Below are 24689 nucleotides of genomic sequence, written 5' to 3'. Positions count from 1 at the left end.
GCCGCTCAGGCAAAACCAAAAAGGTGTGGCCGGGGGGAGGTGCGATAGGAGTTTTATGCTCACAGAGACTGGATGAAGAGCTTCACCCCAGCACCCATATCCGCACCGAGGAATGAATCCAGCCCTTACAGGTTAGTGTTCTTCTCCCGCCCTGCCATCCCCACCGCACTTAAAACCTTGATAGTTCTTGGCATCCGGGAGGATAACTTGCCTTTCGTGGTGGTGAGCGTTTATATCACTCACCTGCAAAGAGATTTCTTTTTTTTCTGAAGGGCCTGCTTAAGCGCTTCCTCAGAGCACTCAACCACTAACATCTCTAGGAAGTCAGACCGTGCGGTGACCGGCTGCCGTAGAGAAAGAACGCCGCCTCCCTCCTCTCCCACACACTTGGTTCAAGCGTGAAGGGAGGAAAGGAAGAAATCGGGGTTGTCTGCTAGGCGGAAAATCCGTTTAGCTAAATTAGGAAGCTGACTAGCCGTCTTTCCCCGGGGTTGGCATGGAAACGAGATGGCAGCTCCGCAAAAACGGAAAACCGTATTTCAAAGAGCTGGATCGGGTAGACGCAGCAAGGCCGAGTCATCACCAGCCCAGTAATCAGTCCTGGGTAAGTGGTTCCTAACGGATGACCGGTCCTCGGTCACCCTTAGCCGGACGCGAATGCTGGTTGTCGCGGCATCCGTGGGACGCGTCCTAGCAGTCTCCACTAGGATTATCTCGACGCCACAGTCGAGTCCGGAACCTGGTTTGGAGGGCCAAATGGGATCGCATATCATTTGCATGTGACTTGCCAGAGCTCTGCCCATTTTCAAGTGGAAATGATTTTACTGCTAACCTTATGTGCTTGCTTTTTCTCTTCTCCATTTCCTCTCCCGCGCTCTCTCTGCCTCTACCTTGATTCCCCAACCTTAGTCCGTGTCCAGGGGAGGGGAAATTAAGGACCCTCTTAATTGCCTCTGACGGCCCTCTGACTCGGATGAGGGATTCCCCCCCCCCCCCAGGCTCAGCCTTCGCCCCAAATGTCCCCAGAAAGGAACAAGAAGCAGTGTTGCCTAGTGGATAGAGCACGGGCCTGGGAATCAGAAGGGACTGGGTTCTAATCCCTGCTCCGCCACTTGTCTGCCATGTGGCTTAGTGGGTAGAGCCCGGGCCTGGGCTCCAGAGGGACCTGGGTTCTAATCCCGGCTCTGCTACATGTCTGCTGTCTGACCTTGGGCAAATCACCTCACTTCTCTGTGCCTCAGTTACCTCATCTGTAAAATGGGGGTTAAGACTGTGAGCCCCCTGAGGGACAGGGCTGTGTCCAACCTCGTTAACTTGTATCTACTCCAGTCTTTAGCACAGTGTTTGGTACATAATAAGTGCTTAGCAAGTACCGTAATAATTATCATCATTCCATGGATTGTGTCCAACCTGATTAGCTTGTATCTAGAGAAGTAGCATGGCTCAGTAGAAAGAGCCCGGGCTTGGGAGTCAGAGGTCATGGGTTCGAATCCCCGCTCTGCCACTTGTCAGCCAGGTGACAGTGGGCAAGTCACTTCACTTCTCTGTGTGTCAGTTACCTCATCTGTAAAATGGGAATGAAGACTGTGAGCCTCATGTGGGACAACCTGATGACCCTGTATCTACCCCAGCGCTTAGAACGGTGTTCTGCACGTACTAAGCATTTAACAAATATCAACATTATTATTATTATTACCCCAGCAGCGCCTGGCACATAGTAAGTGCTTAGTAAGTACCATAATCATTATCATTACAGGGACTGGGTCCAACCAGATTAGCTTATATCTACCCCAGCATTTTGTACAGTGCTTAGCAGATAGTAAGTGATTAACAAATACCATAAAAGAAATGACGGGTAGAGCCCAAGAATAGGAAAGAGAAGCCTAGGGTAAAGGAGGTGATTCATTCATTCATTCAATCATATTTATTAAGCACTTACTGTGTGCAGAGCTCTGCACTAAGCGCTAGGGAAAGTACAGGCAGCAGCACAGCTCAGTGGAAAGAGCACGGGCTTGGGAGTCAGAGGTCGCGGGTTCTAATCCTGGCTCAGCCACTTGTCAGCTGGGTGACTTTGGGCAAGTCACTTCACCTCTCCGTGCAACCGTTCCCTCATCTGTAAACTGGGGATGAAGACTGTGAGCCTCACGTGGGACAACCTGATCACCTTGTATCTCCCCCAGCGCTTAGAACAGTGTTTGACACATAGTAAGTGCTTAACAAATACCATCATCATTATTATTATTACAATTCAACAATGAACAGTGACAATCTCTGCCCACAACGAGCTCACGGTCTAGAGATGGGGCGACAGACATCGATTCAAATATCTTCTCCGGGACTCTCCTTCCCCCAAACCGCCTGCGTTGCTCCTTCAGGGAGTAGTTGCAGAACCCGCTCGGCCCTTCCGTGGGCCCGAGCTGTCAGTTTTGGGGTTTTTTCTTTCTGAGAAAGAAGCGGGCTGGTTGCTGGCAGGGCGATTAGAGGGAAATCTCTCCGGTCAGCATGGCTAGAACAGACCCATTCTCTAGCCCCACAAGCTTCGAGGGGACAGTGGAGGCAGGCCGAGCCCCTGCCGCTGCCATCAGTCTATCGTTCCTAGACAGCCTCCGAGCCTGCAGGGTGAGGGCAAGGGCAGGACGGGGTCCTGTGGACAGTTTATTCCCTTCCCCATCCGTGAGCATCGGCTAGACTTGGGTCCGGTGTACAGCTCAAAGGGAAGCTCTGCTGGAAGCAGCGGGGCTCAGTGGAAAGAGCCCGGGCTTGGGAGTCAGAGGTCATGGGTTCGAATCCCGGCTCCGCCGCTTGCCAGCTGGGTGACTTTGGACAAGTCACTTCACTTCTCTGCGCCTCGGTTACCTCATCGGTAAAATGGGGATTAAAACTGTGAGCCCCGTGTGGGACTACCTGATCACCTTGTATCCCCCGGCGCTTCGAACAGTGCTCTGCACAGAGTAAGCGCTTAACAAATACCACCACTTATGCCTTAGTGGATAGAACACGGACCTGGGAGTCAGGAGGAGCTGATTCTCATCCCGACTCTTCCACGTGTCGGCTGTGTGTACTTGGGCGAGATACTTCACTTCTCTGGGCCTCACTTCCCTCATCTGTAAAATGGGGATTAAGACCGTGAGCCCCTTATGAAACAGGGATTGCCTCCTACCCGGTTAATTTACATCTACCCCAGTGCTTAGGACAGTGCTTGGCACATAGTAAGCACTTCACATGTACCTCTCTGTGTCTCACCTGTAAAATGGGGATTAAGACTGTGAGCCCCATGTGGGACAAAAAGTCTGTCCCAACTTGATTTGCTTGTATCTACCCCAGCGTTTAGTTCAGTGCCCGGCACATGGTGAGTGCTTAACGAATACCACAATTATTAATTACTGTTATTAGCAGTAGTCACTATTACTTAAGTCCAAAGTGACTCACTGAAAAGATTGCCACGTGGAGCTTCATGGTAACTGCTGTCATCCCTGCGCTAGAAACAAGCAGGAACACAACAAAAGGCACAGAGAGTTGAAAAAAAAACAAAAATCCTTCCCCTCCCCAGAACTCCCTCAGAAATGTTTATGGCGAGAATCCATCTCTGCGTCTGAATTCCCAGAAATTCATTACCTTCACTAAATTTCTGTTTAAACCTAAATCAACCACCCGTCACCCAGCTTGGGTGACGGCCCGGTACCCAGTAATAAAGGCAGGAGGTGTCAAAACCGCATGGTGTTCTCTCTGGGTCTTTTCTATATAAATATGGAAAATAGATATGCAGAAGAAAGCACTTGGCTCTACTGAGCAAATTAATGGTAACAGAGAGCATGCCTTGCTCCTCTCCCTATAAACCACCCAAGAATTTCTTCTTTCAAGAAACTCTATTATTCAAAAAAGTGGAAGAACATTATAATCTTCCTCTGTGTCATCACCGGTGGAACCTACCCACTATTCAAGCGTTCGTGCAAAACATCGTTTTCAGAACGAAGTACGAGGGATCGTTATACGTCGGTAAAAACCCCCAATTTAGGAAACTCACGCCTGTTCATTTAAAATTTATGGGACATACATACAGAAGCAGGGTGGGCCAGTGGGTAGAGCATGGGCCTGGAGTCAGAAGGACCTCAGTTCTAATCCCGCCTCTACCACTTGTCTGCTGTGTGACCCTGGGCAGGTCACTTCACTCCTCTGGACCTCCGTTAACTCATCTGTAAAATGGGGATTGAGACTGAACCCTATGTGGGGCAGAGACTGTGTCCAACGTGATTAGCTTGTATCTACCCCAGTACTCAGTGCCTTGCACGTAGAACTTAAACTATCACGAAGAAAAATTTAAAAATCTACCCCATTGTAGTTCAGTCTATAATTACTTTCTACTAAACCACACCCTTCAGTGTGAAAACACCCATGCACGGATTCCAGAGCGCGCACGCGCTCACACACACGACATCCCGGGTATGACACTCGGTTATTTTGTGGGCAGGGAGTGTGTTTGTTATACTGTGGTTATACTGTGTGCTCCACCCACAGTACATGCTCAATAAATACGATTAATTGATTGATTTGGGAGGACCGGATCCAGGGCCCAGACTTCGGGGTGCCGCCGGCAGGAGGAATTGGGGGGGCCTCTAAGACGCGAGCCCCTGCCAGCCATTATCTGGTCCTCACCTATGGCTGCCATCGCCCCTACGTTTCAAGAACTCAAGCTGGCCTCTCCTCTGCTCGGGGCAAGGGGGGAGAAGAATCAAGAAACGAGGGCATGCCCCATCCTAACGGCCCACTCAATCCGCGGAACACGTTTTGACCTTTGATTAGACTGTAAGCCCGTCATTGGGCAGGGACTGTCTCCATCTGTTGCCGATTTGTCCATTCCAAGCGCTTAGTACAGTGCTCTGCACATAGCGAGTGCTCAATAAACACTATTGAATGAATGAACTGGGAAGGATCACGGAAGTGCTTTCCCTTCCCAAAACAGTTGAGCTTCAAGTTCCCGAGGACAGAGAGATATTACGATGTGGCCTGGTGGAAAGAGTGGGAGTCAGAGGACCCGAGTCCTAAGCTCAACCTGCCGGCTGTGTGACGTTGGGTAACTTCTCTGAGCCTCAGTTTCCCCTCCTGTTAAATGGGGAGTCAAGAAGCAGCGTGGCCTAGCGGAAAGAGCGTAGGGCCGGGAGTCAAAGGACGTGGGTTCTAATCCTAGCTCCACTACGTATCTGCTGTGTGACCTTGGGCAAGTCACTTATTTTCTCTTCCGATGCAGGAAGACGATATTCCTTCATCTTCAGAGAGGGAATTCGTTACCTGTTCTCCCTCCTACCTAGATTGTGCGCTCCACGAGGGAACTGATTATATTGTTTCTACCCCAGCGCTTAGTACAGTGCTTGACACATCGTAAGCACTTTACAAATATCACAATAACAGTAATAATAATAATGTTGGAATTTAAGTCCTTACTATATGCCGAGCACCGTTCTAAGCGCTGGGGTAGATACAGGGCAATCAGGTTGTCCCACGTGGGGCTCATAGTCTTCATCCCCATTTTAGAGATGACGTAACTGGGGCACCGAGAAGTTAAGTGACTTGCCCAAAGTCACACGGCTGACAGGTGGCGGAGCTGCGATTTGAACCCATGACCTCTGACTCCTAAACCCGTGCTCTTTCCACTGAGCCACGCTGCTATTTTCCCTCATACTTAAACTGTGTTTCCTCTGTGGGACAGGGACTGTGCCTGACCTGATTATTTTGTATCTAATAATAATAATATTTGTAAAGTGCTTACTATGAGGCAGGCACTGTAATAAGCGCTGGGGTGGACACAAGCGAATGGGGTTGGACACAGTCCCCGTCCCACATGGGGCTCACGGTCTCAATCCCCCTTTTACAGATGAGGGACCCGAGGCCCAGAGAGGTGAAGCGATTTGCCCAAGGTCACACAGCAGACGAGTGGCAGAGCCGGGATTAGGACCCGTGACCTTCTGACTCCCAGGACCGAGCCCTATCCATTACAACCTACCGCTTCTCTACCCCAGTACTTAGCACAGAGTAAGCACTTAAAAAATACCATCAGTCAGCGTGGCTCAGTGGAAAGAGCCCGGGTTTGGGAGTCAGAGGTCATGAGTTCGAAACCCAGCTCTGCCACTTGTCAGCCGTGTGACTGTGGGCAAGTCACTTCACTTCTCTGGGCCTCAGTGACCTCATCTGTCAAATGGGGATTAACTGTGAGCCTCACGTGGGACAACCTGATTACCCTGTATCTCCCCCAGCGCTTAGAACAGTGCTCTGCACATAGTGAGTGCTTAACAAATACCAACATTATTATTACTATCATTACTATTGTCACTATCATTATTATTATTATTATCGAGCGGGGTGACAGCAATTCAGGGCTAAGCAGAAAACGAGCTCAGGGGTGGTTACACACAAGGAGGAGCAGAGTTTCCTATTCCCCTTCCTCAGTGTCGTGTGAGGAAAAGTGCTTGACGGCGGCCAAGGTCGGGTGTTGGCCGTTACTCGTTCCAGGGAAATCTGACACGGATCCATCGGAGATTAAGGCGCCAGTCGAACAATACCGCAGCAGTGCTCCAACGCCGGTCTCGCTATTTTTTTTTTTTCCTACGTCGTTACAACCGGACACCGGTTCACATTTCTGTTCTCTCGCTCGAGATGTGCGTGTGGAATCACGCACATATCTGTACCATATATAGTTACGCAGCTCGATAGAACTGCCGTTCTGTTTTGAACGCGGCATTTCTGTCCTTAGTAGGGGAAACTCTTTTTGCCCAGTGAAAGGTAATAATGTTGGTATTTGTTAAGCGCTTACTATGTGCAGAGCACTGTTCTAAGCGCTGGGGTAGATACAGGGTAATCGGGTCGTCCCACGTGAGGCTCCCAGTTAATCCCCGTTTGACAGATGAGGGAACTGAGGTACAGAGAAGTGAAGTGACTCTCCCACAGTCACACGGCTGACAAGTGGCAGAGCCGGGAGTCGAACCCATGACCTCTGACTCCCAAGACGGGGCTCTTTCCACTGAGCCACGCTGCAGAACGTCGAACCACAAGAACCCAGCGGCGGGTATCTCGGAGACTTTGGAGAGAAAGGAGTCGCCTCCTTAGGCCTTAGTAGGTTCAGCTTTTTTAAGAGGGACGAGAAAGGAGCTCCTTTCCCGTCGTTCTCGGAAAGCAAATGAGAGACTGAAGATGAGAGAGACAGTAATCTATTCTTGGGGAGGCGGCAGATGGAAAGAATAACTTTAAGCCGTGTGAGCCGGTTGCCTGGTTCACGTGAACAGGAGATGAACGGTAATTCCCAGTTGTGACCCGAAACTCCCCGAACTCAATAAAATCACTGCCTAGCGGGCCAGATGGAGCACGCTGAGGGACGAGCACTGGCCCAATTAAGGAGCTGAAGAGAGTGATTTATGAGCAAAACGAAAAGAATTAAACTAAGTGGAGCCTGGGCAGGAAGGCGGAGGAAAGGGAGGAGAGCAAAACCCCTCTTTCTGGCCGTTCCTCCGGGTGCCGGGGCTTAGGCTGTCCCGGGAGCGCTATGTGCCGGGCACTGTAGTGAGCGCTTACTGCCATTAAAACAACAAAAAAAGGGCTCTGGGGCCCAGCAGGATGTCGGAGCCGCCGACGGTGATCGAGCAGTTGCGTACGGAGGACGACCGGATGGCCCAGGACGGAGGCCGTGCTTTGACGAGGCATCAGGCCCGTCAGACCGTAAGCTCCTTGCGGGCAGGGATCGCATCTACTAATCTACTGTACCTTTCCAAGCGCTTAGTACAGTGTACCGCCCACAGAACGCGCTCAATAAACGCCGCTGATACTGTGCAAACAGTGAGAGATGTGGATCTGGTCTGGGTGGAGAGGGGATCTGGAGTACAGGAAGAGAAAATAGCCTACAGGAATCACGATAGGGAGCAATTTCTCTAAGGGAGAGGAGTAGAAAGAACACGGGCCGGGGAGTCAGAGGATCAGGATTCGAATCCGTCAGGTAATAATAATAATGTTGGTATTTGTTAAGCGCTTACTATGTGCCGAGCGCTGTTCTAAGCACTGGGGGAGACACAGGGGAATCAGGTTGTCCCACGTGGGGCTCACAGTCTTCACCCCCATTTTACAGATGAGGTAACTGAGGCACCGAGAAGTGAAGTGACTTGCCCACAGTCACTCAGCTGACAAGTGGCTGAGCCGGGATTCGAACCCATGACCTCTGACTCCAAAGCCCGTGCTCTTTCCACCGAGCCACGTACCCGTGGGCAAGGAATGTGTCTCCTACTCTTACACTGCACCGTCCCAAGTGCTCAGTACAGTGCTCACTTCCTTCATCTTCAAATTTAAAAAATAATAATAATAATAATAATGGTATTTGTTAAGCGCTTACTATGTGCCAGGTACTCTACTAAGCACTGGGGAAGCTTAATTCATTCATTCAATCGCATTTATCGAGCGCTTACTATGTGCAGAGCACTGTACTAGGCGCTTGGAATGTACAATTCGGCAACAGATAGAGACGATCCCTGCCCAACGACCGGTTCGGAGTTGGATACTGTCCCTATCCCGGGTGGGGCCCGTAGTTTCAATCCCCATTTTACAGGGGAGGTAACCGAGGCCCAGAGAAGTCAAGTGACTTTTCCAAGGTCACCCAACAGACAAGTGGCGGTGCTGGGATTAGACCTTCTGACTCCGAGGTCCATGTTCTATCCACTACTCCATGCCGCTTCTCGGGGATTCAATACCTGTTCTCCCTCCTACTTCGGCTGAGCCTCACGTGGGACCCGATCACCTTGTATCACCCCCAGCACTTAGTGAGAAGCAGCGCGGCTCAGTGGAAAGAGCCCGGGCTTCGGTGTCAGAGGTCATGGGTTCGACTCCCGGCTCTGCCGCTTGACAGCTGTGTGACTGTGGGCGAGTCACTTCACTTCTCTGGGCCTCAGTTACCTCATCTGTAAAACGGGGATCGACTGTGAGCCTCCCGTGGGACAACCTGATGACCCTGTATCTACCCTAGCGCTTAGAGCAGTGCTTTGCACGAACTAAGTGCTTAATAAATACCAACATCATTATTGTTATTATTACAGTGCTTGACGCACAGTAATCACTTAACGAATACCACGGTTATTATTAGGTGTACTAGATGAGCATTCGGCTACTGAAATGCTGAAGCGGACGATAAAGCGATGAGCCCCAGATTGGTTTCGGAAGCTATTCGGAAGGCGGGACTGCGGTGGGAGTGAGCGGCAAGCATTCATTCATTCAATAGTATTTATTGAGCGCTTACTATGTGCAGAGCACTGGACTAAGCGCTTGGAATGGACAGTGAAAGGTGGAACGAGAACCAGGGGATGTCAAGGCCAAAGAGGGGAGCTGATCCGATCAAACAAGGCTGAGAAGTGACCTAGACGCCAAACCAGTTCTCTCTTCCCCCTCTGTCCCAGAGAAGCAGTGTGATCTAGTGGATAGAGCACTGGTCTGGGAGTCAGAAAGGATCTGGATCCTAATCCCGGCTTTGTAAGCCCGTCAAAGGGCAGGGACTGTCTATCCGTTGCCGATTTGTCCATTCCGAGCGCTTAGTACAGTGCTCTGCACATAGTAAGCGCTCAATGAATACCATTGAATGATCTGCTGTATGACCTTGGGCAAGCCACTTCACTTCTCTGGACCTCAGTTCCCTCATCTACTAAATGGAGATGAAGACTGTGAGCCCCACGTGGGACATGGACTGAGTCCAATCTGATTAGTTTGTATCTACCCCAGGACTTGGTACAGTGCCTAAGAAGAAGCTTGGCTCAGTGGAAAGAGCCCGGGCTTGGGAGTCAGAGGTCATGGGTTCTAATCCCGGCTCCTCTGCTTGTCAGCTGTGGGACTTTGGGCAAGTCACTTCACTGGCCCTCAGTTACCTCATCTGTAAAATGGCGATGAAGACTTGTGAGGCCCACGTGGGACAACCTGATCACCTTGTATCTCCGCAACGTTTAGAACAATGCTTTGTACATAATAAGCGCTTAGCAAACACCACCATTATTATTAGTAAGTGCTTAACAAATACCATAACATCCCCCCTTGTCCTTTCCAAAAAACAACAGGGGAATTTCATCGGAGGAACTTCATTTGAGACGCAGCATGGCCTGGTGGACAGAGCTTGAGCTGGGGAGTCAGAAGGACCTGGGTTCTACTCCTGCCTCCTCCACTTATCTGCTGAGTGACCTTGGGCTAGTCACTTCGCTCCTCTGGCCTTAATTCCATCACCTGTAAAAGGGAGATTAAGACTGAGCCCCATGTGGGAAGTGGACCGTGTCCAACCTGATTAGCTTGCATCTGCCCCAGTGCTTAGTACAGTGCCTGGCACCCAGTAAGCGCTTAACAAATACTATCATTAGTATCATTATTTAATTCTTTGGCCAACACCTCCTGTGTCGCCTGAAGAGTTCTTGTTTTACCCCTTGGACAAGGAGCAGGAGGGTGAGAGGACTTCGGACGAACTCCGAGGTCGCGGAGTTCCCTGTGTGGATTCGACACGGCCCGCTCTCCGATTTCCGAATACTCCAAATGGCCGGTGGGCGAGTAGAGGTCGATCCAGAGACAGGACGGCAGGGTGCTGCAGGGCGGCAGCCGGAAAGCGTGGGCAGAGAGGGCAGACCCGTTTCTGAAGGCGCCGGACACTGCGGGTGGTAAGGAGGGTGGAGGAGCTGGAGACCGTCCTTCTCCGCACCCGCCCCTGGGAAGAGCTGTGTGGGCGCAGGCCGAGCTTTCTATCGCTACCCTCACCCACGGATAAGATCCGGATGCCGCTGGCGGCACCTTGGCAACTTATTAGACGACTATGGGGGCTTCTACGTTACAGTTCCTAGGGCAGAAGCCAGGCCAATATCCATGCTTCTTTAGGGAACCGTTCAGTCCAAATTTCCCCACTCCTCAAGAACATCCAGGGGCTGCCCATCCACCTCCACATCAGACAGAGACTCCTTACCGTCGGCTTTAAAGCAATCACCTTGTCCCCTCCTACCTCACCTCTCTGATTTCCTACCACGATCCAGCCCGCAGGCTTCACTCCTCTAATGCCGACCTTCTCACTCCATCTCGTCTATCCCGCTGCCGACCCCGTGGCCGCGTCCTGCCTGTGGCCCGGAATGCCCTCCGTCTTCTACCCGAAGATGATCACTCTCCCCGTCTTCAAAACCTTATTAAAAGCACATCTCCTCCAAGAGGCCTTTCCCACCTGAGTCTTCATTTCCTCTTCTCCTACTCCCTTCTGCGTCGCCCTTGCATTTCGATTTGCACCGTTTAATAAGCCCCCTAAACCCCCACGACACTTATGGATATATCCATAATTTATTAACATTAATGTCTGTCTCCCCTCTGGACTTTAAGCTCCTGGCAGGCAGGGAATGAGTCTACTAATTCTGTTATAATGTACTTTCCCAAGTGCTTAGTACAGTACTCTGCACCCATTAATAATGATAATAATGTTGGGATTTGTTAAGTGCCTACTATGTGCAGAGCACTGTTCCAAGCGCTGGGGTAGATACAGGGTCATCAGGTTGTCCCACCTGAGGCTCACAGTTAATCCCCATTTTACAGGTGAGGTAACAAGCACAGAGAAGTGAAGTGACTTGCCCACAGTCACACAGCTGACAAGTGGCGGAGCCGGGATTCGACCCATGACCTCTGACTCCGAAGCCTGGGATCTTTCCCCCGAGCCATGCATTAGGCACTCAAATCCCATTGATTGACTGGGAAAGAATTCCCATCCCAAACATCACCCACATTTAGTCCCCACTTCCTTTCCTTATTATGCCTGGCTCCATTACTGTTTTATCTATGGTCCAACCCCCTCAGAAACAGTGAATTACACGGTTCGTATATACCCCTCTAGGGTAATCGTCTTATTTTAAGATTTCAGCCAAGAGAGAGAACAGCCCCCAGAAAGCAGAGACTTATAACTTGTAACGTCTCCGTTCCAGGTACGACCCAAACCCCAGCAACCGGGAGGAACAGCCAAAGAGGAGTTTTGCTCTCCTCCCTGTTCTCTGCCTTCCTGTCCAGCCTCCACCTATTTTAATTGTTTTCTTATTGCTCATAAATCTCTCTCTTCAGCTCCTTAATTGGGCCAGTGGTGTAGTGGAGAGAGCAAGGGCCCGGGAGTCAGAAGGTCACGGGTTCTGATCCCAGCTCCTCCACTCGTCTGCTGTGTGTCCTGGGACAAGTGGCTTCACTTCTCTGGGCCTCGGTTATCTCAGCTGTAAAATGGGGATTGAGACTGTGAGCCCCATATGGGACAGGGACCATGTCAGTGCTCGACACATAGTAAGCGCTTAACAAACACGAACGTTATTATTATTATTATGTCCAACCCAAGTGCTTAGTAGAGTGCCTGGCACATAGTAAACGCTAAATAAATACCACAATATCTTTATTAGTAGTATTCCCTTCATGTGCTCCATTTAGCCCAGTACACAGTGATTCATTTTAGGGTTTAGGGAGTCCTCAGTCACAGCTGGGAATTAACGTCCATCTCCTGGTCTTCTCGGAGCACTTGCTGGATGCGGAGCACTGTACTGAGCACTTGGGAAAATCCAGTAGAATAGTTGGTAGACACAATTCCTGCCCACAAGGATCTTACAGTCTCACCAGCTGGATGCCTCATCGAGGCACAACATTCATAATAATACCAATGGATGGTATTTGTTAAGCACTCACTATTTGCTAAGCACCGTTCTAAGCACCGGGGTAGATACAGGGTGATCAGGTTGTCCCACGAGGGGCTCACACTTTTAATCCTCATTTACAGATGAGGTAACTGAGGCACAGAGAAGTGAAGTGACTTGGCCAAGGCCACACAGCAGACAAGTGGTGGAGGTGGGTTTAGAACCCATGTCCTCTGACTCTCAAGCTCGGGCTCTTTCCGCTGAACCATGCTGCTTCTTGGTCCATCCAGTCGCCCTCTCTTCCTTATACATCTTTTCCATCCCTACTAGCAGTGTTAATATCCTGCCTAGCTCCAGGGCACAGGTTTTATTTATTTTTTTTAAATGGTATTAAAGTGCTTACTACGTGCCAGACACTGAACTAACCACTGGGGTAGATATGCACCCGATTATCTAATTCCCCCGATTAGACTGTGCGCCCGTCAAAGGGCAGGGGCTGTCTCTATCTGTTACCGATTTGTACACTCCAAGCACTTAGTACAGTGCTCTGCACATAGTAAGCGCTCAATAAATACTTTTGAATGAATGAATGAATGCACTAATCAGGTTGGACACAGTCCACCTCCCACACTTGGGACTCACAGTCTTAATCCCCATTTTACAAATGAGGAGACTGAGGCACAGAGAAGTTAAGTGACTTGCCCAAAGCCACCCAGGCCCATAAATGGTGAAGCCGGGATTAGAACGCAGCTCCTTCTGACACCCAGGCCTGTGCTCTATTCACTAAACTGCTTTCCCTGCTTGTCTGCATTGTTCTCTCCTAAGTGCCTAAGCAATCAGTCAATCAACGGTATTTATTGAGCGCTTACTATGTGCAGAGCACTGTACTAAGCACTTGGGGGAGGACAATGCAAGAGGATCAGCAGACTCGTTCCCTGCCGCTAACGAGCTTACACTCTAGAGGTGAAGTGCTCAATAAATGCCACTGGCTGATTGACTATTCCAGTTCTGTGGCGAGGGCCTTAAAACTTTCATTCATTCATGTTTATTGAGCGCTTACTGTGTGCAGAGCACTGTACTAAACTCCTGGGAAAGTACAGCGATAAACAGTGACGTTCCCTGCTCGGGACAAGTTTACAGTCTAGAGTATGAGCCTGGGTCAATCCCGGAGAATCAAAAAACATAGGGAACTCCCGGGAAAGGTCACCTAGCGAATCCAGAGTGGATTATCACACCCGGCCCAAAGTTCTGTAGACAGATTGCAGTCTGGCAAACCACTCACAGTGCTCTGCCCATAGTAAGCGCTCAATAAATACTACTGAATGAACTAACTCTGCTGCAACGTAGGGGATAGGGCCGGGAAATAGCCAGCCCACGGTAGAAGTAATTTACGCTGGAGCCTGAGAAGCAGCGCGGCTCGGTCGCCAGAGCACAGTCCTGGGAGGCAGAAAGATCCCGCGTCTTAATCCCAGCCCTGCCACTTGCCTGCTGTGTGACCTTGGGCAAGTCACTTCACTTCTCCGGGCTTCAGTTACCGCATCTGGGTGATTGAGACTGTGAGCCCCCTTAATTAATCCAACCCGATAAGCTTAGGACGGTGCCTGGCACGTAGTAATCGCTTAAGAGACACGATAAATGTAAAGGTGCCACGGTCGATCACTAGGCTTAGGGGAGATAAAAAAAGTGAGAGGACTGTTACGACTGAAGTTTGTTAATAATTATAAATGGGGGATTTGTTCAGCGCTTACCGTGTGCCAGGCGCTGTACTAAGTGCGCGGGTGGATACAAGCAAATTGGGTTGGACCCGGTCCCTGACCCTTGTGGGGCTCACAGTCTCAATCCCCATTTTACAGATGAGGTAACTGAGGTCCAGACAAGCCAAGTGACTTACCCAAGGTCACACGGCAGACAGGTGGCAGAGGCAGGATTAGAGCCCATGACCTCTGACTAAAGAAATGTATTTATGTACGTGCATTAAACGTCTGTCTTTCCCCTAGACCGCGAGCTCACTGTGGGCAGGGAGTGTGTCTGTTGGTTGTTGTACTCTAAGTGTACAGCGCTTTGCACACAGCTGTCGTCTTATGCCGTCACGTCGTGTCCGACCCATAGCGACGCGACGGACACGTCTCTCCCAGAACGCCCCACCTCCATCCGCCATCGTGCTGGTAAGCGCTCAATAAGTACGATTGACTCCCAGGCCCGTGCTCTATCCACTTCTACGTGCCCCTTCCCCTGTTAGCAAGGGAGATAGATCCATTTTTTGGGACGTCTTTAGAAGGAAAGTCACCTACGTGGCTTGATTTAGAAGTTTATCCTGAAGGGTCAGTGGAGGATTACAGGATCTGTCTGTCAAGGCCCTCCAGCCAGTTCATTCTTCATTAATAATGTTGCTATTTGTTAAATGCTTACTATGTGCCGAGCACCGTTCTAAGCGCTGGGACAGATACAGGGTCATCAGGTTGTCCCACGTGAGGCTCACAGTCTTCATCCCCATTTTCCAGATGAGGTCACTGAGGCACAGAGAAGTGAAGTGACTTGCCCACAGTCACACACCTGACAAGTGGCAGAGCCGGGATAGATACAAGGTGATCAGGTTGTCCCACAGGAGGCTCACGGTCTTAATCCCTATCTTACGGATGAGGTAACCGAGGCACCGAGAAACTAAGTGACTTGCCCACAGTCACCCAGCTGACAGCGGCGGAGCTAGGATTCGAACCCGTGACCTCCGATTCCCAAGCCCTGGCTCTTTCCACTGAGCCAGGCTGCTTCTCTGCATTGCACTTGGGTTCAGTGGCTCTGCCACTTGGCAGCTGTGTGACCGTGGGCAAGTCACTTCACTTCTCTGCGCCTCAGTTCCCTCATCTGTCAAATGGGGATGAAGACTGGGAGCCTCACGTGGGACGACCTGACGACCCCGTGTCTGCCCCAGCGCTTAGAACAGTGCTCGGCCCATAGTAAGCGCTTAACAAATGCCAACATTATTAGTCAGTGGTCACATCCTCGTGAGCCCCCTTCTAGCCTGGGAGCCCGTCGTTGGGTAGGGATGGTCTCTGTTGCCGAATTGGACTTTCCAAGCGCTTAGGACAGTGCTCTGCACACAGTAAGCGCTCAATAAATAGCATTGAATGAATGAATGAGCTGCAAATCTACCGGTTTCTAGCTCAAGGGCCTGGTGCCACCTGGTGGCTCGATCTCCTAACTGCAACCAGTTTCCAACACATTGATTTGCATTTCAGTAACTCTCACCTTGCCCTTAATAATAATAATAATAATAATAATGTTGGGATTTGTTAAGCGTTTACTATGTGCAGAGCACCGTTCTAAGCTCTGGGTAATAATAATAATAATGATGTTGGTGTTTGTTAGGCGCTTACTATGTGCAGAGCACTGTTCTAAGCGCTGGGGTAATAATAATAATAATAATAATGTTGGTATTTGTTAAGCGCTTACTATGTGCAGAGCACTGTTCTAAGCGCTGGGGTAGACACAGGGGAATCAGGTTGTCCCACGTGGGGCTCACAGTCTTAATCCCCATTTTACAGATGAGGGAACTGAGGCCCAGAGAAGTGAAGTGACTTGCCCACAGTCACACAGCTGACAAGTGGCAGAGCCGGGATTCGAACCCATGACCTCTGACTCCCAAGCCCGGGCTCTTTCCACTGAGCCACGCTGCTTCTCAATCTGTCCTTATGCTTCCAATCAATCAGTGGTATTTACTGAGCGCTTACTATGTGCAAAGCACTGTACTAAGCACGTAGGAGATCATGGCGGGCTTGGCGGGCACATGCCCTGACAACAAGTTTAGAGTCTACAGTCCCCCTAGTACATCTGTACATCTTCTCAGTCAGAGAAGCAGTGTGGTTGAGTGGAAAGAGCCCGGGCTTGGGAGTCAGAGATCTTGGGTTCTAATCCTGCCTCCGCTGCTTGTCAGCTGGGTGACCTTGGGCAAGTCACTCCACTTTTCTGGGCCTCCGTGACCTCATCTGTAAAATGGGGATTAAGACTGAGAACCCCAGGTGGGACAACCTGATTACCTTATATCTACCCCAGCACTTAGTACAGTGTTTGGCACATAGTAAGTGCTTAAATACCATCATTATATTTATTGAGCGCTTACTGTGTGCAGAGCGCTAAACTAAGCCATTGGGAGAATATAGTGTAACCGAGTTGGTAGGCTTGTTGCCTGTCCACGATGAGCTTACAGGGTAGAGGATCACTCCTATAAAAACAGGACAAGATAACTTTCTGTTCCTCTGGAGCTTCATCCCTTTTTCACATGCAAGGAATTAAATGAACTCTCTGAATGGTGTCTTTTCATTCATTCGATGGTATTTATCGAGCACTTACCATGTGCAGAGCACTGTACTAAGCGCTTGCAACGTACAGTTCGGCAACAGATAGAGACAATCCCGGCCTGTCGGCGGGCTTACAGTCTAGTCGGGGGAGACGGACAAAAACAAGACAACTTAAAAACAATAAATAGAATCAAAGGGATGTACACCTCATTAACAAAATAAATAGGGTCATAAAAATATATACAAATGAGCACAGTGCTGGGGTTGGGGGAAGGGAGAGGGAAAGGGGGGAAAGGGGGCTTAGCTGAAGGGAGGTGAAGAGGGGGCAGAGAGGCAGCAGAGGGAAAGGGGGAAGCTCAGTCTGGGAAGGCCTCCTGGAGGAGGTGAGCTCTTTTCCCAGATGACAATATCCCCCGCTTCGTCTCCATCACCATCAACATCAAACACACCTGTGATAGTGAATGCCAACCTAAGAGTGACCACGTACACTCCTCTAATGCCAACCTACTCACCGTACCTCAATCTCGTCCATCTCGCCGCCGACCTCTCGCTCTTATCCCGACTCTGGCCTGGTACACCCTCCCTCTTCATAGCCGACAGTGACTCTCCCCCTTTTCAGAGCCTTACTGAAGGCACGTCTCCTCCACGGGGCCTTCCCTGACTCAGCCCTCATTTCCTCTTCTCCCATCCTTCTGCGTCGCCCCTGCACTTAGGCTTGCTCCCTTTATTCACTCCTCCATCAGTCCCACGGCACTTATGTAAATATCCATAAGTTATTTCTTTATATTAATCTCTGTCTCCCCCTCTAGACTGTAAGTCTCTTGTAATAATAACGTTGGTATTTGTTAAGCGCTTACTATGTGCAGAGCGCTGTTCTAAGCGCTGGGGGAGATACAGGGTAATCGGGTCGTCCCCCGTGAGGCTCACAGTTAATCCCCATTTGACAGATGAGGGAACTGAGGCACAGAGAAGTGACTTGCCCACAGTCACACAACTGACAAGTGGCAGAGCCGGGAGTCGAACCCATGACCTCTGACTCCGAAGCCCGGGCTCTTTCCACTGAGCCACGCTGCTTCCCCTAGCAGGGAAGATGTCTACTAACTCTGTTATACTGTACATTCCCACGCGGTTGATACGGAGCGGCTCTGCACACTGCAAGCTCTCCATAAAGGTGGTGGATTGATGTTAACAGATACAGTCCCAGCCTTGAGAGGATGGCAGTTGAAGCTATGGATGCATTTTAATTGACAGTGACATCCAAGGTTGGAGCTGTGGGCTTGACTAAAACCATGAGCCCTACGTGGGACAGGGACTGGGTCCAACCCGATTATCTCGTATCTACCCCTGCGCTCAGAACAGTGCCTGGCACATAGTGAGTGCTTAACAAATGCCATCATTATTATGGTTATTACAAGAGGCCAGGTTGCAACTAAATCATAGACCGGTTTAAGCAGCAAGCTCACCTTCCCTCCTCCTCTAAAATTGGCTCGGAATTTGGACGTTCCCAAACAACTGGACGGACCCTCCTAGCACTAAACACTAGAATAGTTGGAGTTACTTTCTTCTTCAAATTACATTTACAATCCAAGGGCTGATTTGGCTTTATAGGCCCAAATCTTAAAGGAAAGCATGTGCTGGGCCTCAAAAAGATCCAAGATCATGAAGAAAAACAAACTGGGGCTTAGTAAGGCAAATGGATGTCCGTCTGTCTCCCCTGATTAGACTGTGAGCCCGTCACTGGGCAGGGACTGTCTCTACCTGTTGCCGAATTGTACATTCCAAGCGCTTAGTACAGTGTTCTCCACATAGTAAGCGCTCAATAAATACTATCGAATGAATTTCTCTCCCAGAGGATGGATCCTTACAGAGTCACCAGTCCTAATTCTTCTCTTCTCTAAGACTGTTTGATTCTCTGTAGGATAATAATAATAATAATAATTACAATGATGATGGTATTTGTTAAACGCTTACTATTGCTAAGCACTGTTCTAAGCACTGTGGTAGTTACAAGGTAATCAGCTTGTCCCACGTGAGGCTCACAATCACCATTTTACAGATGAGGTAGCTGAGGCCCAGAGAAGTGAAGTGACTTGCCTGAAGTCACACAGCTGACAACTGGCGGATCCAGGATTAGAACCCATGACCTCTGACTCCCAAGCCGGTACTCTTTCCGCTAAGCCACGCTGCTTCTCCATTGGATAGGTGTCAAAAGAGAAGCAAAGAAAGAGTGGGATTCCTTTTGTATAGTTCATACCTTCATTCAGTCGTATTTACTGAGTGCTTACTGTGTGCAGAGCACTGTACTAAGCGCTTGGACTTAGCCCACGTTGTGAAGGTGGAACCGACAGGATTGAGTGATGGATTGAGTATGGGGGTGGAATCAGAGAGAGGAGTCAAGGAAAACAGCAAGGTTGCAGGCTTGTGAGACAGAGAGGATGGTGGTGCTACAGCGCTTATATAAATAGCTGTGATTTATTTATATTAATGTTTGGCTCCCCCTCTAGAGCCAAACATTAATATAATAATATAAAACAATATAAATATAATAATAATAGTGGTAATTGTTAAGCACTTACTATGTGCCAGTGTGCTAAGCACTGGGGAGGATACAAGTAAATGAGGTTGGACACAGTCCCTCTCCCACATGGGGCTCATTAATAATAATAATAATAATAATGTTGGTATTTGTTAAGCGCTTACTATGTGCCGAGCACTGTTCTAGGCGCTGGGGTAGATACAGGGTAATCAGGTTGTCCCACATAAGGCTCACAGTTAATCCCCATTTTACAGATGAGGGAACTGAGGCCCAGAGAAGTGAAGTGACTTGCCCACAGTCACACAGCTGACAAGTGGCAGAGCTGGGATTCGAACTCATGACCTCTGACTCCCAAGCCCGTGCTCTTTCCACTGAGCCACGCTGCTTCATTATAAGCCCCTGATCACTCAAGAAAAATGGGGTGTGCAGAGACAAAGACAGACACGCGCAGGGGATCTTCTGACTAGAATGGTGTACGAGAGGGATGATGCAGTGTCCAGTAAAGGGTCACCTTTCAGTATTCCCTCTCACACATAGTAAGCGCTTAACAAATACCAACATTATTATGATTAGAGTCCTTAGAACCACTCATGAAAGAGGAATAAGACGGGTACAGATCTAGACAGTTACACTCCTAACACTAGACTCCCCCCACCACCCCAACGCCCTCCAAGGCAGCCCCTGTCCACTGCTCCAGCTCTGGAGGGGCTAAGGAGGTGCAGGGTGACCCCCTGGACACGACTGGGGGTGCAAGGAGGATTGACCCATCTGTAGAATTAAGGACCCTGGACCTCAGTTCCACAGTCGAGTCGGACAGAAGCAGTTCCCTCCACAGAGACTTCGCCCCAGTTTGTCAAACCAGCCACAGCGTCGAGTGTGGCAGACCCCTTTGCTTACCTCTTCCTCTTGACGTAAGAGAAAGAGGGGGATTCCTCTTGTTTACATCTACATTGTTCTGAATCAGAACTACGCAAAAATCAGAGCCTTCCGTATAGCTCGGCACACAGTAAGCACTCAATAAGTACGATTATCCCATTTCCCCCACCATCACCTTCACTTAGAGATGGAAACGCAGCTCTTGATTTCACCTCTCCGTGGATATCAGCTGCTCTGGGTCTTCACTGAAGGGAGAAGAGTCCTCTTGACCGGGAAGTGTGGAGAGGTTCCTGCGGGGCTCGGAAATGAGCTGCTCCGTCTCTTCCCATCATCCGGACTCCTCGGACATCCCCCTCCAGAAGACTCTGAGGTGGGTTTAGGAAGCCCCCGAAAGCTCCAACCTGCTCGTCGTGCCTCACTTTCACCACATCCACCCTCGACCCACCCCACACACCCTCCAACCTGGAACTCCCCGCCATCCCAGTGGGCATAACAGTGGTCTCCCAAAACTTTAAAAGCCCTACGGAAATTGTTTCTTCTCCAAGAAGCCTTCCCTCTCTAAAACTCTCAACCCATCTCACACACTTTATTTTCCCTTCCTGCTCACCCATGCGTGTAATCCCACCCACTAAGCACGGCAGTTAGATACATACCCTTAAACTCAGTTGCTTCCCTTACCTGTACTGTATCACCTATCTTCCCCCCACCATTAAATTGATGCTGGACTTTGATTGAATGTGGATGACAAGCACAGCTGTAGGTGGAAAAGAAAGACACCATAATGAGAGCAGAGAAGTGGGGCCAGGTGTGCGGAGGTGAGCAGTCAGGGCTGTAGGGAACATGCCTGCTTCTTCTCTTATACTGTGACAAGGACTCAGTAGAGTGCTCTGCCCATAGTAAGCACTTAGCAATGCGAACGGAAGAACCCTTAGCAAGGTTACAAATTGTGGCAGAAGATAGGACATTCTGGAGAAAATAGATCCATAAAGTCACTGTGAATCGGCGGCCACTCAGCCACATTTGATAATAATTGCAGGAGGGAAGTGTGTCTCACAACTTCCACAGCCACGGAGAGAGGCCGGAGAACAAAGAGGCAATTTGAGGAGCCAGGAAGCCTTCCCAGATGGAGCGTTAGGTCCTTCATCCCAGTACCCACCCTCGCAAGGACTCGAAGGAGGTGAGAATAGGTGAGGGATGATACCCCACGCGGAACTACCCTGACCTAGAAGAGCTCTCAGCTACCAAGCCAGAAAACGGATTCAGGAATCCCCTAAACTCAACACTACCCCTTCACCAACCCCCTTCTTATCCTAAACTCAACAGATCCCGGCAATTACATTGATGCAAACACACTTATCTGTGACCAGGTGGAGGCTTATATAGGGCAGGAAGGCGGCAGGGCCCAGAAGCCACTAATCCCTCTGAATGGAAACATCTGGGGTAGAGAGCAGGTGCCCCTGGAGGAGGGCCCAGGGGCATCGTAGGAGAGGGAGATGTCTGTGGGAAGGATAGGATAAGGTAGGATCTCTAACAAAAAAGGGCTTTTGCAGAGAAACTCAAATTCCACACAGTTCCCTGGTGGGTCTCATCTCTAGCCTGACCCCACCCCATTTTGCCTCAGTTTCCTCCTCACAGTCCTCACACGCTGGCCACTGACACTGGACTCAAGGAATGGCCAGGGTAGCCTGGCCCTTCAGAGCAGACCACCACTCTCCCCACCTTCAGAGCCCACCTAAAATCATATCTGCTCCAACTAAGCCCTCATTTCCTCCATTTGTTCTCTTCTTCTTGGCTTCTGCCCTTGGATGGAATAGGCTAGTCGCATGAGGCCGATTCTCCCGTCATTTATTGCAACGTCTATCTTCCCCTAAAGCCTGTAAGCTCCTTAAAGTCAGCGACTATGTCTTCCAACTCTATTTCACTGTACTTTCCCAAGCTCTTACTGCTCTGCACAGAGTAAGCGCTCGATAAATTTGACTGATTGATAAATTTGTAATAATAATAATGTTGGTATCTGTTAAGCGCTTACTATGTGCCGAGCACTGTTCTAAGCGCTGGGGTAGATACGGGGTCATCAGGTTGTCCCCCGTGAGGCTCACAGTTAATCCCCATTTTACAGATGAGGGAACTGAGGCCCAGAGAAGTGAAGTGACTCGCCCACAGTCACACAGCTGACAAGTGGCAGAGCTGGAATTCGAACTCATGACCTCTGACTCCCAAGCCCGGGCTCTTTCCGCTGAGCACGCTGATTGTACCCAACATCTCAAGGTCAAATGCTAACTCGTGACCTCCTGAGCCAGCAGGCGGAACTCGGAAGTGAGGGTGGGATACCGCCCCCAAAACCAACACTGCCAGATTGACAGCCCAAGCTGGGAATACTGAAGGTGCCCCTTGCTCCCGTGTCAATCAAATTAAAATAAAATAAATAAATGTTGGTATTTGTTAAGCGCTTACTAGGTGCCAAGCACTGTTCTAAGTGCTGGGGTAAATACAAGGTAATCAGGTTGTCCCACATGGGGCTCACAGTCTTCATCCCCATTTTACAGATGAGGGAACTGGGGCACAGCGAAGTGAAGTGACTTACCCAAGGTCACACAGCTGACAAGTGACAGAGCTGGGATTAGAACCCATGACCTAATGTGGGTATTTGTTAAGCGCTTACTATGTGCCGAGCACTGTTCTAAGCGCTGGGGGAGATACAGGTTCATCAGCTTGTCCCACGTGGGGCTCACAGTCTTCATCCCCATTTTACAGATGAGGGAACTGGGGCCCAGAGAAGTGAAGTGACTTGCCCACAGTCACACAGCTGACAAGTGGCAGAGCTGGGATTCGAACTCATGACCTCTGACTCCCAAGCCCGTGCTCTTTTCACTGAGCCACGCTGCTTCTCTATAGGGACGGGGAGGGTAGAGATTGGATAAACTGAGGCCGGAAGCTGGAATGGCCTAAGAGCACAGGTGAAAAATCCCTGCCGCCTCTAACCTTCTGTGCAGAGGAACGGGGCTCGCAGCAGCCGGCTACGGGTCGCCTCTGTCCAGAGCGTGAGAAGGCCGCTCGGCCTGCACCGAGTGAGGAGCCGTGGGATGGGCGAGGGTCCCGTCCTGCTGAACGCTCATGGGGTTGGAAGCCAGATGCTTCGCCGTGGGTATGTAACGGATTTGATGCCTAAGTGGGTGCCTCCCGAGTGGGACGTGAACATGGTGGGAACTAGCCGCCTCACCAAATGCGAGTAACACCTAAGTGGGTAATGCCTAAGTGTACGTAACACTTAGGTAGGTCTAACAGATAAGTGTATGTAACGCTCAAGTGGGTTTAACACATAGGTTTATTTAACGCATAAGTGGATTCTTCCTGAGTGGGGCACGCACAGGGTGGGAGCTAGCCACCTCAGCACGTGCGAATTAATCATAAGTGGGCTCTGCCTGGGTGGGTCAGGGTGTCCGGCCACATGCGAGCGATATTCCTCCCGTTAGGGAAGCTCTAACACCATATTCCTCCCATTAGGGAAGCTCTAACACCATATTTCTCCCAAAAGGGAAGACTGATTTTTAGCATCTAAATAACCAAATAATCCAATTTGCCCCACGGAATAAATTTTATACAAAAACTCAGGCTCTCCATCCCCGGCCTCTCTCTCTCTCTCACCGCACCGATTCCAAACGAACCGTCTCCGGCGACGGGTGACAAGTGGATAAAAGCAAATTGGGTCAGACATAGTCCCTGTCCCACATGGGGCTCACAGTCTTAATTCCTAGGAGCCACAGAGAAGTGAAGTGACTTGCACAAGGCCACATGGACAAGTGGCGGAGCCGGGATTAGAACCCATGACTTACTGACTCCCAGGCCCGTGCTCTATCCATTACACCACATGTTCTCGTGGCTTAACTCTTGGACTACCTTCCGGTAGCTTGGGCGAAAATGCCGATTCCCTCTTTCCTTGTGAGAGGAGGCTGAATCTGTGGGTCTGGGGTCCTGGGCCCCCATTTCCAAACTGAGGCCGCATTGACTGAAGAGTCAGAAACCCCCCAGATGCAGTCATCGGCCTCAACTTGAGCAAGGCCGGGAATTGAGCCCCGCCGACGCCTCTCCTGTAATTGAGTCCGAAGATGGAGGCGGGGATTTCTGAGTGGCCTCGGGTGCTCCAGCTGGTGAAAATGTTCCTGGGGGAGTGCGGGATGCCGGCGGGTGACCTCGAGATCGGGCTCTGGTGGCTCAGACCGCCGGAGGCCATGGCTCAATCCAGGGGAGCCCCTTGGGTGACAGGGAGGTGACCCCCAGGACTATGGCCTAGACACGGCCTCCCCGCTCCTGCCTGCCTTCCTTTCTTTCTGGCTATGCCTATGTTTGAGC

This window comes from Ornithorhynchus anatinus, chromosome 4 (assembly GCF_004115215.2).
Source record: "Ornithorhynchus anatinus isolate Pmale09 chromosome 4, mOrnAna1.pri.v4, whole genome shotgun sequence".
NCBI classification, from domain to species: domain Eukaryota; kingdom Metazoa; phylum Chordata; class Mammalia; order Monotremata; family Ornithorhynchidae; genus Ornithorhynchus; species Ornithorhynchus anatinus.
This window is presented reverse-complemented; position numbering follows the sequence as displayed.